General features: G+C 35.0%; 1 long non-coding RNA gene and 1 pseudogene across 6 annotated transcripts; both read right to left on the reverse strand.

Annotated features, from left to right (window-relative positions):
- Positions 1-4,480: 4,480 nt before the first annotated feature.
- On the reverse strand, positions 4,481-6,037 carry LOC114383897 (annotated as a pseudogene).
- Positions 6,038-8,766: 2,729 nt separating this feature from the next.
- On the reverse strand, positions 8,767-14,960 carry LOC114383671. 6 transcript variants are annotated; one of them, XR_003660566.1, is made up of 10 exons: positions 14,128-14,960; positions 13,913-13,968; positions 12,867-12,908; positions 12,646-12,775; positions 12,312-12,403; positions 10,839-10,901; positions 10,617-10,722; positions 10,340-10,524; positions 9,896-10,035; positions 8,767-9,030 (listed from the first exon to the last, which is right to left on the reverse strand). It is a non-coding gene; the product is annotated as an uncharacterized LOC114383671 (long non-coding RNA). The 6 variants fall into 6 exon arrangements; XR_003660565.1 differs by lacking the exon at positions 10,617-10,722; XR_003660564.1 differs by having other exon boundaries at positions 10,340-10,722.
- Between the last annotated feature and the right edge of the window lie 232 nt (positions 14,961-15,192).

The following is a 15,192-nucleotide window of genomic DNA, read 5'->3' on the forward strand; positions in this document are numbered from 1 at the left end:
TTCAAGGAGTTTTGATGATAACAAAGATGATGACAAAAAGCTCAAAAGTTAAGATCACTTCATGATAACAAAGATGATGACATTCAAGAATGAGTTCAAGATTGAGTCAAGAACACTTCAAGGATCAAGAGGAAATTTGATTTCAAGAATCAAGAATCATGTTTCAAGATTCAAGTTTCAAGAATCAAGAATCAAGAATAGACAAGTTGAAGATTCAAGAATCAAGAAAAGACTCAATCAAGATAAGTACTAAAAAGTTTTTCAAAACATTGAGTAGCACATGAATTTTTCACAAAACTTATTACCAAAGAGTTTTTACTCTCTGGTAATCGATTACCAGTAGCAAATATTGTTTTCAAAAATCTTTCAACTGAATTTACAACGTTCCAATTGATTTCAAAATGGTGTAATTGATTACAATGATTTGGTAATCGATTACCAGTGTGTTTGAATGTTGAAATTCAAATGTGAAGAGTCACATCCTTTCATGAAATGCTTTGTGTAATCGATTACAAGGATTTGGTAATCGATTACCAGTGACAAGTTTTAAACAAAAATCAAAATATGTAACTCTTCCAATGGTTTTCAGATTTTTCTAAAGGTTATAACTCTTCCAATGGTTTCCTTGACCAGACTTGAAGAGTCTATAAAAGCAAGACCTTGATTTAGAAAATAAAATTACAATCTTTACAAACAACTTTTCCACATATTCTTTTACAAACTTTGAATCTCTTTGACATCTTCTTCTTCTTCTTCTTCTTCCTTTGCAAATTCTTTCTTAAGTTTTCTGGTTTTCCAAACCTTGAAAACAAAACTTGTGCTATTCATCTTTTTCATTCCCTTCTCCCTTTGCCAAAAAGAATTCGCCAAGGACTAACCGCCTGAATTCTTTTTGTGTCTCTCTTCTCCCTTTTCCAAAAGAACAAATGACTAATCGCCTAAATTCTTTTGTGTCTCCCTTCTCCCTTGTCAAAGAATTCAAAATGACATAGTCTAAGAATTCTTTTGATTCTTCCCTTTCCCTAAAACAAAAGATTTCAAAGGACTAACCGCCTGAGAATTCTTTTGTTTCCTCCTTCACAAAGTTTCAAAGGACTAACCGCCTGAGAACTTTATCTTAACACATTGGAGGGTACATCCTTTGTGGTACAAGTAGAGGGTACATCTACTTGGGTTGTTGACTGAGAACAAGAGAGGGTACATCTCTTGTGGATCAGTTCTAGTGGAAAGTACATCCACTAGGTTGTTCAAAGAGAACAAGGGAGGGTACATCCCTTGTGGATCTTTGCTTGTAAAAGGATTCTTACAAGGTTGGAAAGAAATCTCAAGGACCGCAGGTCGCTTGGGGACTGGATGTAGGCACGGGTTGTTGCCAAACCAGTATAAAAACTCTTGTGTGTTTGTCTCCTTCTTCCTTACTCTTTTAATTTTCGTTGTGCACTTTAATTCCCGCTTTTACTTTTGGTTAAGTTTCTTTTCTATTCTTCATTTACTTAACAACATAGTAAAAGCCTTAGAAGAGTAATTTTTAAATTAGTAAAGGTTTAGGAATAATTAATTCAACCCCCCCTTCTTAATTATTCCGAGGTCACTTGATCCAACACATGGTGGTTTCTAAGTTGTAGTTCTTTCTTGTTGGGGGTTTGAAAACAAAAGGTAAAAGAAACTATGGTTGAAATTAGCCAAAATAAACACTAATAGAGGTATGAAAGATAAGGTAAAAACTAATTGGTAAAAGTCAAGCTATCTAGGAAGTTTGACAATTGAGGGTAAAGGAAATAAGCTATGAAAGTAAGCAAGAAATTAAAGTGCAAGAAATGAAAACTAGGTGGATCCTAAGAGTGTTTGGATGACCTATTTAAGGTTCCCAACAAAACACTCACTATCCTAAGGGAAAATTGCTTAAAATTATTACATACAAATGGATGTAGGGTGACCTATTGGAGGCTCCCAACTTACTTCCAATGAAAGGCCATTTTGTTACAAAATTTGAAAGCAAAGCAAATTTCCAATTACAAAATTACAAAAAAAAAGTCATCAATTATGGTGGGTATTCTCTCTTTGGTGTTTCACTCAATTTGGAGTGCTTCTTAGTCCAATAGCTCTTAAGGTGGTTGGCCCCTTGCTTCTTGACTCAAATTCTTCAAGGTATGGCACCAATCCTCCTTTCCAATTCCCTATATGACAACTCACAAGCAAGGAAACAAAGAGACAAGTGATAACCAAAGACTAAAAAAAATGAAATGAAAGCTAAACTAGTATAGTTTTAGCAAGACAAATTTTCAAGGATTATTCAACAATTAAAGCAATGAAAAGCACACAAAAGCAAGCTAGAACTCAAAGAGAAACCTAGAATGGCTCTAGAGTAGAGTAGAAAAACTATAAAAAAAAAACTCAAAAAACCTCTAGTTTTGGAACTTGTATTCACAGTAATTTTCAATTGAAATTTCAGAACTAGGATTAGTATAAAATAGGCACCAATTATAGAACAAATTTTGAGCCAAAACAACAAGCACACTTCCCTTTCACTATTTTTTTCCTGGACACTGATTTTTCTGTCAACTTGTGTGATTTTTCTTATTTTTTACGTTAATCCAAATCACTTGGATCTTTTTTCATAATTTTGGTCCAGATGTCTAGAAAATTCAGTAAAAATTTCAGCTCAAAAAAATGTAGCGACCAATTCCCAGTAATTTATACATGTTCATATGTTCAAGCTACCAGCACCAGCAATTTCAACCTAGAAATCAAGAGTAATGTTTATGTTTCTTAAGGCTTGGGATAGTTACAATTTGTGTTTGCTTATGCTCAATTATCTTGAATAACAAAATTCAAGAGAGCATAAGACTTATTTTGATTCACAAATTCAGCCACAACTCAGCACCACAACTCAATTTCATCATAGGCATCATGTAGGAAACTTAGAAAACAAGAAAAAGAGTTCAACAACAAGACTACTTCTAGGAATTGATTTAAAACATGTTATGAACTAAATAACATGCATGAATTAGACTCAAAATTCAAAAGATAGGCTAAGAATGACAAGAATACATGAACAAATGTATCTAGAATTCAATAAACAAAATAAAATTTCAACACAAACTTAGAACATAATGTAACAATTACTATGACTAAACATGACTCTAAGACAACATGGATTAAGTGATTTACACTTAGATTTTTGTGTTTTTTTTCGAATAAATATTTTGGAAGAAATTAAGATCTAAGGTTCAGCACAAGAATATTATGAATGAAAAATGATAGAACCTAAAATCAACACAAAAACATGATTCAAGAGTAGATCTATAAAATTTGAACCATAGAAATGCAAGAACAAGTGTAGATCTAAGATTTAATCGGTTTATTTTTTTGAATCTACTATAAACAACACAAAACCACAAGACAATGGAAGATATACAAGGAGAATAAGATGAAGAACAAGAAATTAAAGAGAATTCACCGAACAAAAAGATAGAGGAAGCAAAAGAACATCACCTAGATGAAGATGCTCTTGATACCACATGATGTAAGCTCCATTGGAGCTTGTAGGCCTAGGATCTTCTTCATCAATGGATTCCTTTTCTTCTTGGAAGATGAATGGCAACGAAATGAAGAAGGAAGAGAGAGAGAGGAGACGCCACTTCAAGGAGAAGATGAGTTTAGAAGAATCACCACCATAGGAGGCCATAGATAAGAGCTTGGAGGAAGAAGGAGATTTATAAAGGGAAAGGAAGAGAAGAGCACAAAATTTTGTGCTCTAAAAGAGCTCCAAAATATGAAGTTTAACATTCAAATGATCAAAGTTGAAAAAAATGCACACACATGACCTATATTTATAGCCTAAGTGTCACACAAAATTGGAGGGAAATTTGAATTTCAATTCAAATTTCACTTGAATTTGAAATTGAATTTGTGGAGCCAAAATTTCACTAATTATGATTAGTGAATTTTAGTTAGGGTTCAGCCCACTAATCCAAGATCAATTTCAAGATTCTCCACTAAGTGTGCTTAGGAGTCATGAGGCATGTAAAGCATGAAGGACATGCACAAAGTGTGACTATATGATGTGGCAATGGGGTGTAGCAAGCAAATGCTCACATCCCCCTCTAAAATTTAATTGGATTGGGCTTCTCCCAATTCAATTAAATTTATTTCTCAACACACACATCAAATATTCACTTAATGCATGTGAAATTACAAAACTATCCCTAATACAAAAACTAGCCTAGGTGCCCTAAAATACAAGGGGTGGAAAATCCTATATTTCTAGGGTACCCTACCTACATTATGGAGCTCTAAATACAAGGCTCAAAATTAATGAAATCTTAATCTAATATGTACAAAGATAAGTGGGCTCATACTTAGCCCATGGGCCCGAAATCTTTCGTAAGGCACATGAGAACCCTAGGGCCTTCTCTTGCATCTTTGGCCCAATCTTCTTGGAGTCTTCTATCCAATGCCCTTGGGGGGTAGGATTGCATTAAATGGTCACATCCAAGTATTCCTGGGAACTGCATTTATCCATAAGAATTCCTATAGAGGTCACTGTATTATTTGGACAATGACTAACATCCAAAATTTTCAAACTCAACCCAGCCTCCTCATTGCCTATAAGTTGAAAAGTGGCATCAGTTAACTCTATACCGCCACTGATGCTCAGTGCCTCAAGGTTTCTGCATTGACTTAATATACATCTCACTGTAGAATAAGAAATGTTTTGACAATATTCCACCCATAAGATTTTCAGTTGAAAAGCAATAACCAGCCACTCTATCACATCAGTAGACACATCCAGGCCACCACCAATGAGTAAGGTCTCCAAGTTACCACAGTATTTGGCCAAGGACAATCTGGTTCCATTCCAATTTCACCGCAATCTACCAATTTCAATGTCTTAGGAGAAGAGGAACAAGCCTTACAAATGCTAGAAACCTCCACATAACTGATTTCATAGCATTTATTAAGGTTTAAAAATCTGATCTATCGATAACCAATTGCAAGGCTTACGAGTCTATCGTCATAAATGCACTCATCCATACTCAACTCCTTTAAGTTAGGACAGTTTTTGGAGAGCTTCTAATACACCATTTGTCGCATATGATAGCAATATTCACAAGTCATGACAGCCTTCGGCAACAACAACAACTGATCCTGCGTCATTTTCAGTTTCAATCACCCTTGCACAGCAAGCCACATCCAAGGAATGCAATAAGAGGAGACCTTCTGCAATCACTTTCATTCCAACATTTGTAATACATGTATATAAACACAGGCAATAAAATATCAAATCAATCTTATACTCTGAATTACAAATTTTAGTGCATGTTTGTTTTATTGTTGGGAGGCCAACCCTCAACCGGTCGTTGAATCAAAAGTTTTGAATTCCTACTTCTCACAAAACGTGCATGGAAATATGTGTTCATTCAACTCAACGCATGATTTTAAATTGCGATCCATAACCACACTTATGGTCGCAACTTAAGGTATTTTGACACTTCGCAATCATATCACGGCCGCATCAACTACATTTTTCTGCAATGTAAAAATTTTCTTCTGGCTCACCATAATTTAAAATCATGGACTATAAACCAAGCACACTCTTAAAAGGTGAATGGATTGCTGATAGTCCTCGAAACTAGCTAAATCATCACTTAATCTTTAAAATTAAAAATGAGAGAAATTGGCCTCACCTTCACAATTATACAAATTGAGAACCCTCAAGCATGGAAAGTGATTGGCAATGACAGTGAGGTCGGAATCGGTGATGGCACAAAATTCACGAAAATAACTGGGAGTAGTCCAATTCGACCAAGCATGTGAACCTATCAACCATTCTTTGGAGCATGTCAAGACCTGTAGGTACAGTGATCTTCTACTTTTCTATGTTCAGCAATTGAAGCCATCTTTTGCAAACCAACCTGAACACTTCCTTGTCTTCCTGCCTCTCCACCCTCCCCAAAATCAAATGCAACACATCATCATCCGTTAAAGCATCGTTTATGCACACTCTCAAACCCAAAATGGCATCTCCGTCCATTGAATTCTATTCTGGAATAAGGTTTTCCTATCTAGCGCATAAGAGAGTGTATTCTGTCTTGCTCTTGGATTGAGTGCGGATTATATGGCAGGGTGGTGCCACCTATTTTCCACCATTTTTTTTACTTTCTACATTAATTATAATATAATTGATGTAGAAATACTTTTTTTTGCATTGGCTATATTTGAAACCAATGTTGATGAAAATAGGATCTTGGTAAATACTTTCTATACTTTCTAAAAAAATCACCTAGTTTAGTGAAAAAACGGATTATATAGTGGTTGTTTACTATATAGTAAGGATTAATTATATCTTATCTCTATGATTTCCTATGCTCGAGTGGCATAAAGCAGGTGCAATCCAATGAAGATTCGAGGGTACACATCCTCTAGGCTCGAGTGTGAATAGCACAAAGTGTTAAAGCACAAAATTCTTTAACTATTGAACTCTGTCAATGGAGACATGAGGATGCATAGCCCCTAAACTCGAGTGTGAATTCAACAACGAGTCTAAAGCATAAAGATTTTTAATCATTTGGTGTGGCCAATGGAAATTGAAGGACACACAACCTCTAAGCTTGAGTGTGAATAGAAAGAAGAGTCTAAAGTATACGGTTCTTTAACCATTGGACTTAGCCCAATGGAATTTGACGGTATCACTACTAGAAAAGGTGTTTTCTACGACAGCAAAACTACAATGGTTCCCTAAGAACCGTCTTAGTTTATTAGTGATGACAATTTTGTAAATATATATTTTTCAACAAAGACGGTTGTAACAAAACCGTCTTAGAAGATTGTCCTTCTAAGACATTCTAAGACGGTTTTTAGAAAACCTTCTTAGAAGTAAGTGTCCTTTTGTCTCCCCATCTTATTATATCTCTATGACTCTCACTCTCATTCAATTTTGAAAACCCTAACCTCCTTTCTCTCCTCTGACTCCCACCCGCTTCATCTCCCATGGTAGCATCTCCTCCATCTAAAGCTATCGCTCCAGCTCCGGTGGCTACACCTCCCGTAGCCACTCCTCCTGTGACTACACCACCGATGGGTCATGGAGTTCCTCCTCCGCAGTTCCGTCCCCAATTCCTTCATCAAGAAAACCCTAACCGCCCTCCCTCTCTCCCCCGTTGAACCCCGCCTCAAGAAAACCCTCCTCCTCCGCATCCTCCAAACCCTCCTTCGTACAACCACAGTATCAGAAATTGTGCTCGACATCCTCGAAGACCTCTCCCCTATCTCTAACGTTAACACCGCGCGTACTGCGCAATCGCCATGGAGTGCACCGTCAAGTACCTCGCCTCGTGCCTTGACATTATCGATGGCGAGTACGCCGGCACCGTACGGTGGATTTGGCGCGGCAACATGGCAGCGCTGCAGGCGTGTTAGAGTGGGCTAGTCTTTGGGGAGTTGGTGCAGTGGCACGATGAGATAGAGGATGCGCTTGGGGAGGATTCCAAGGAGACTCGTGAGAGGCTAGCGGGGTTGAATAGTCGGAGGGACGCGATGAATGAGGTGAGGGTGTATTTGAAGGAAGCGTGGGAAATGATGGGGCCTTCATTTTTGGAAACGGTTGCGGCAACGGAGAAGAAGAACGATGATGGTGCATGCATGGAGGATGTGGCAATGCATTATGAGAATCAAGAACCATTGGAAGAGAGTGTTGATGTGAATTGAATCATGAAGTGGGTGGGTCTGACTTAACTCCTCAGAGGGATAAAGGTGGCTTTTTTATTCTTTTTATATATAATCGTGAGGGTTGATTTGTGAATTTTGGTTTTGAAATTGTTCCTTGCGAGTTATGTTTGTTTTTAGGTGCTACACAGAGTAGTGTGTAAGTATGTGTTTAAAGTTGTGAAGTTGTGTGATAATAATTGTGGAACTAGTGTTGCATAATTTGCTTCCACTATGTGTTTCTAGTACACCTCGTATATATTAATGAGTCTCTATGGCCAGTGCGCAAGTGTTGGTGTGTAAGGAATAAAAACAATTTCTTGTTTGATCATTTGTCTTATTAAGTATCTACTATGATATGAATGGGCACAAGAAGTGTTTTTATGTTGTTTGTTACCTTTACGACTTTACGAGTGTTGTTATTGTCAAGTGGTACCAAGTAGTAATTTGTTTTTGCTTACTTCTGAGTCCCCACTCGCTTTAGGATTTTGTCAACACTATTGGAAAAGGGACATTTTATGACGGTTAAATCGAATATTTTACGACGATTTCAAACCATCATATAAATGAGTGTCGTAAAATAGAAAAAAATATTACGTCGATTCTCAAAAACCATCATTATAAACTAAATTTTCTACGATGGTTATTAAACAATTGTCTTAGAAAGGTTGCAGAAACTAAAACAGTTATTTGTAGAACCATCTTAAAATGTCACTATTTTATTATGCATTCTACGATGATTCCTACTGAACTGATGTAAAATGTCATACGAAACTAAAACGGTTATTTATATGATCGTCTTAGTATGCAAGCGGTAACAGCTTATCTACAACGGTTATTCTATAACCGTCATAGAAAGTCAAGCATACTAAGATGGTCTTTAATAACCGTCTTAATTTCCCTTGTCATTCTACATCGGTCTAGTACGAACCATCATAAATTCAACAGGATCAGAGATTGCATATTGAAGCATATACAATAGGATGCTTACTAATTTTGTTAACATGCATTGTTTTAGATGAAGGATCCTTTATTGGTAAAGGAAAAAGAAAAGTGAGATTGGCACAAATAAATACAAAGTCAAATTTTGAAATTGTTATTGTTGTAATAGATTACAAGGTACTACACAAAGGCATATTTTGTTAAGACACTAGTAGATACCAACCATATATCAATTTGATAATTGATGGGCATTAAAAAAACCACTTGCATTGTTTCTGTCTCAATGATCAATCTTCGTAGAAGCCTAATTTTTGTAGCTTCAAATGATAGCATACTAAGACTCCCTTTAACATCCTTGGAATTCATGAAACTGAACTTTTCCTAGCAAAACAACATACAAAAATGTAGATTGAAGATCTGCGCACACAAATAATGGTGGAGAGCAAATTAAGCAAACAAAGCAGAGGAGTCGAGAACAACTAGGGACAGAAATTCATAACTAACAATCTGCAAAACAATTATGTGTTTAATAAAACTAAATTTAAAATAATACTATAACAAAATATAAACGAAATACAAAGTTGAATAACTCAATAACAAGAAGAAAAAAAAAGTTAGCGGCTTATTAATTGAAGAGCTAGTTCTATCCTGAGAAGCTAAAACTTGGTGATTGGAACAGTACACCACATCCTCAACAGGACAAGATATGACACTTAGTCATAATAAAACTCTTTTACATCTCACTTTTTTTTCTTCCATAATAAATGGAAGATGTTTATTAAACATTGACCAAACCAAAGCGATTGTTTACTTCATTTATATATATTAAACACTATCATCCAATGTATGGTAATAATCTATTGGTTTTGAGCACTAACCCAGAGAAGTTGTTTTATAGAGAAGTTCAATCAATTTCTTTTTCTCTTCTTCCTCAGGGACTGCCAAAGGGTAAGTCTACTATAGTTATAGTTTTAGGCCTACCAAACACATACTATGTTTTTGTTCGTTTCAGCTGACACACATACCAAACACAGCCTAAATTTGGTTTGAAGAATTCTGCAAATTAAGTTTTAAAAAACTACAACAAAGCGGAAATTTCACATTGGCTTGGGTTTCAATATCAAAAAATGAGTGATTACAAAAGTTCTAAACCAGAATGGAACTAACTAACCCTAATCAACCATTCCAGGTCCAACACATACAGGAAAATGGCCATAATTAAAAAAAAAAAAAGAATAAGAGATACCTGTAAAGGCGAAGGGATCAAGTGAGTGTGACGTTTGGTTTCATCCAAAGCAAACTCAACAAACTTTAGATAAGATACTGAACAACTTGGTATAAAATTACTCCTCCTCCTCCTCAAGGCACAAGTAAAACTGACTATCGCTGTTAACGGAGGAAGACAAAAATAATTAATATAATTGGTGCAAGTGTGCCCAAGTACAAATGGCTTATGTTTCTTTCTCTTCTTATCACATCATTCAAACTACAAGTCGAACTCCTGACTAAGAGAGACTACAACAATGGCAAAATATAATGAAACTAATACAGAATAGTTTTAATTAAGTTTTAACAACTAGCTAGCTTGTCAACCAATTTCAGACACTACTACAATGACCAAGAATGACATGTTGTATATGAAAATTTCCAAATTAAAGAGGAAATGCCTTTGCATCAATATGTAACTCACCTTTTAAAGACCAAGAGTTGTGAATTTTCATTATTATCTCATTAACAAACTCATGTATAGTGAAAAGAAAGTACTTGTACATCCTCCTCCAAGTACTTTACACATATGATCTAGTGTTGCCTGTTCTCGTTGATTCTTTTCTGCTTTAGAACCTCCATCCAATGGAGTTATGTCCCCAACAATTGCTATTAAAGAAAGCACCAAAGTGAACAAATGAAATCGTAGATCAGAACTTTGAAGAGAGCATGAGATATTGAGATATATGATGATATTATACTCTTGTGTTCAAGCTCCTAATAACTTGAAAACCCAAAATCTCCTTTAATAAAACCAAAATAGGGGTTACAAACGCATTGTGAATTTGCATGCATCAAATCAACCAGCTGGCAAAAAAAATAAAAAAACAAACAAACAGCACTTGAGTAATTGAGCTTTTATTGAAGTCACATAAAGCCAATCAAATAAAACTTAAAGCAAGCTTAATTAGGTTAACACGTACTGAGAATTGTAGCAACCAAAATTAAGCATCGCGGAAGAAGGTGAAGCGACCATGCCAGAAACCCTAGTCACAATGGATTTGAATTTAAGGAAGGTGGTAGAAAGAAAAGGAGCAGGGGCACTAACACTTAGGTAACCCAAAAATCATGCAGATCAGAAAATCATATCCAAATCAAGAAATTCCATTTCTTCCTATTTACTGCACAAATAACTGACAAGTAGTATTATGCATGTGTTAAATTTATAATTAATTACAACATTAAATAAAGGCCTGGCTGTTACAATAGGAGTAAAAGGCGTTAATTAGGCTGCTAGTTAATGAAAAAATGTACTACGCTAGCTGTTATTAAACGTAAAACTTTTTTTTTTCATTTTTTATAGTTAAACATTTATTTTTTTTATATATGTGTACATGTACGTGTACCATTTTGTGTATACACTTAAACCATATTTTCTACATTTATATGAGTGTATGTTTATACATTTTATACATATTTTATTTGATTCGTATATGATAGTATATTATTTTAAGTCGTATTTTATATATATTTTTATTTTCATCTATTAAATCAAATTAAATATTCCATGAAAATAAATTTAAATATTTTGATTCAGCCTAATAGAGAATTAGCAAATATATAAAAATGGAAGAAAGTATATCAAGTATGTAAAACAAATCAAATATGTAATAAGTATATAAAATCAAATATGTATCAGTATATAAAAACAAACTCTTTATCGAACTTTCACTTTAGCCAAAAAGATTTTAGACAGAGAAATTTGTTATCTATTTATTTTTTGTACTTTGTCCGGAAAGGATAGTCATAAAAGCTATATTGCTATCTTAAGAATAAATGCTATATGTATTTACAATATACTTTTAAATTCTTTTATACTATCATGAATTTTTATTGTTTGAGATAAGTTATATCCTTTGACAATAATTATTTTAAAATTTAAATATATCATGAATTTTTATTGTTTGATCACATATTATTGTATTATGTAGTATTATATTATCTACATCTTTGTTCTAATCACATATTATAAAGAAAAGAGCATTATAATATTGCTACACTAGAAGTGATCTTTTCCTGGTATCAGAAATTCGAAATAGTGCTAGCTTCTGTCAGCACTGTTCAACTACAAGTTGAAATTCTCCATTTTATTCCATTTTTTGTATCAACAACTAAACCAGTAACATAAGAACATTTTAAATACTTAATAATGTTTTTACTTTCTCCTTTCCCTCGGCATACTATACATGTGCCCAATACTAATAGGATAGAGGATATTGGGCCACTCTAACATGTGTCAAAGGATTATAAGTCTAAAATGATTGAGCATTCCATATAATGAGATTTTATCCAACCTTAACACCCTAACAGTCATGCAGCAGATTAATTTTGTATTTTCAACTAGAATCATTATGAAAATATACAAAATAAGAAGAAAAAAAAAAGAAGAAAGCCACCTATAAGTAACCTCAAGGCGCCTAAACATTGTTGCTGAATTGCTCCATGTCCCATCAATCAAAATAAAATGTTGGGTTGCGCCTACTTTTAACTGCTTCATAATAAAAAGAAAATTATTACCTTATTGCACCAAATGGAAAACAGGGAAATCTATATTAAAATGTTCAAAGCAACACCATTATTCTTGGGTTACAAACAATTTCAAATTCAAATGAAACTTTTAAGTTGATTGGTTGAGTAACAGATGTGAGATTGGATGTAACAGACAGAAGTCTTATCCCATGAGCAAAATAATATATATAAACATAAAAACTCTTGAGCATTAGAATTCACCTTTCAAATCCTGCACAATATTGGATGTATACAATCATGATAAAGAGCCCTTATTTCTTTCCACTTTTCTTGAGCCCAAAACCTCAAAGCTTCCCTTCTGTTGCGCCTTGGCTTTCAACTCCTTTAGCGCCTGCTCAATACAAGCAACATGATTAAGTATAAATAAGGTCATTATTAGAAATGATGACTAGTATGTACTAACTTACAATACAATATCTGACCTTCGCCTCTTCCTTTTTCTTCTGAATGTTAGCCATGTCAACCTACAAAATACCGACACAAATAAATTGCAAGGTCATAACCAGATTCAGAAGTTGTGTTTGTGTGTAAAACCAACAAGAATAAATCATATGTTGATCATGGTCAAAACCAAAATTTCTCAACAAAACGAAGAAATAAGAAACCATTCTAAAACAAAAACAGGAAAGATAAAACAGGTTCTTGGAGTGCCTCTCCCCTCTGCTCTCAAGTTTCAATAACTTCTTTTCCACATCTATGAACCAAACACCCCCTTGTCTCTCAAGTATAATATTTATATCACACCCCTTCATTTTAATTGTTAATCAGACAACACATGCTACTATCAGTTGGACAGTTGTTAAAAGAACAACAATTCCTCTATGCTCCCCCTCTTACCCTTCTAACATAGACCCACTTAACTGTGAGCTTACTATCATCAACATGATTACAATGCCAAAACAATTGAATCATGTCACTTCAAACAGAAAGCAAAATGCATGAAAACAAGCATAAAACAAATGCAATGTGGAAACAATAGGTACTTCTTAGAGTGACCCAAGTTGGTTAGTTCTGTTTGCTTATGCAGAATGCAACATGGAAACAATAAAACAAATGGATAACAAGTTAGAAAATGAAAGCCCGGGTGAAAACCTAACCTACAGTGCATACAAGGGATGAAGAGAGAGAGAGAGAGCAATGTTACCAAAAACTAACATGGCAATTTATTTTTGATAAGTGCAAAATTAAAATTTTCTAATTCTTCAATAGACATCGCAACAACCAGAATAGTAGCAATATAAATTAAATGAATTTGTATTCAACCTTTGGAAAGATTCATATTGAAAACAACCAATAATTCAACCAAGCCTAAAAATCTCAACCCTGTGTTATCTCTTCCTTAAACTTATTGCCAATTCTCAATCCGAAGCCCATCAAGTATGGAAATTCTAATCTTTGACCACAATAAATAAAATATATTTTTTTAAAAAAATACAAGATAACTCCAAAGGGGATTTCAATGAAATACTTCATCGTAATCCTTCTTATCAGACTTGGGTTTCTTCAAAGGCTTAGCTTTTCCACCTAATAGCCCAAAAGAGGGGGAAAAAATAAGAAATCGATCATATAAATTGCAAACCAAAGAATCTTAGTCTTTATCAACAGATCTGAATTTCAGGGTTCAAATCAATTAAATGATCGAAATCAGGAGTTTGAGGGATGGAGAAAGAAGAAAAACAATACCTTGCTTGGTCGACATGGTTGTGATGCGGAGCTAGGGTTTGGTCTGAACACAAAAACGACAGACACGTATATGTTGAAAATTACCTGGATGGTTCTATTTTGTGTTTCAACAATGTTTTGCTGCTTCAAAATCAAAATCTGGCGGCTTGAGTCTTCATGCTTGTTGTACTTCTCTTCATAACTTCCCTCTTGGTTATCTTGTATGTTCTGCTCATCTTAATGGTGTAATGTACTTGTGTTATCTATTAAAAAATTAATAGGCCTTACAGTGGGAATTTCTTCTGGCTTCTTGTCAGACAAATATTAATGAACCTCGCAACATTAATTAACAGCAGAAAACTTATTAACAAAAAAGAAGTCACAATTTTTCCAAACAAAAACTAATGAACACAACAAATACACGTTACCTGAATGGGGAAGAGCTCCGCAATCCCTTTCTTGGCCAGAGCATCTATGATCTGCAGAGCAATCCTGAGATTCGCGATCGCTAGTCCTTCATCATTGTTTGCGCCGCTAACCTCCTTGTAGTTAGAGTAATCGCGCTCGACGACGGACTGCATCGCGCGGAACCAACGACGCTCGAAAATTCAACGGTCTGGGCTTCGTGTGAATGGTTTGGGATCCATCGCAGGAGACATCGTACCTGTCGGCGGGGAACCTACGAGGAAGCAGCTCGACGGAGGCGAGAACGGTGAAGAAGCGGCGCGAGATTACGAAAGAGGATCTTCTAAGAGAGAGTGTGTGTGTGAGAGAGAGAAGGTTGAACGTCAAGCCCTTTCCAATTCTTTCTTTTGGCTTGTTCTGTGTGTCCAACTTAGCCCTGGGTGTGCACACATGGTAATTAACCACTGGGAATTTAAGGCGATTTTATCTTAAGACCATCGTTGTTGTTTTGTCAATAATTACCAAATTGCCACCCAAGTATATTCTAAGGCAGTTATTAACAACTGTCTTAAAATGTGCGTTGTAAAAAAAAATTTCAGATGTCCTAATTACAAGTTTGTCACTGCGTCACATTCTAAGACGGTCCTAAATAACCGTCTTAGAATGTGTGTCGTAAAAAGT

Source organism: Glycine soja, chromosome 14, assembly GCF_004193775.1.
Source record: "Glycine soja cultivar W05 chromosome 14, ASM419377v2, whole genome shotgun sequence".
NCBI classification, from domain to species: domain Eukaryota; kingdom Viridiplantae; phylum Streptophyta; class Magnoliopsida; order Fabales; family Fabaceae; genus Glycine; species Glycine soja.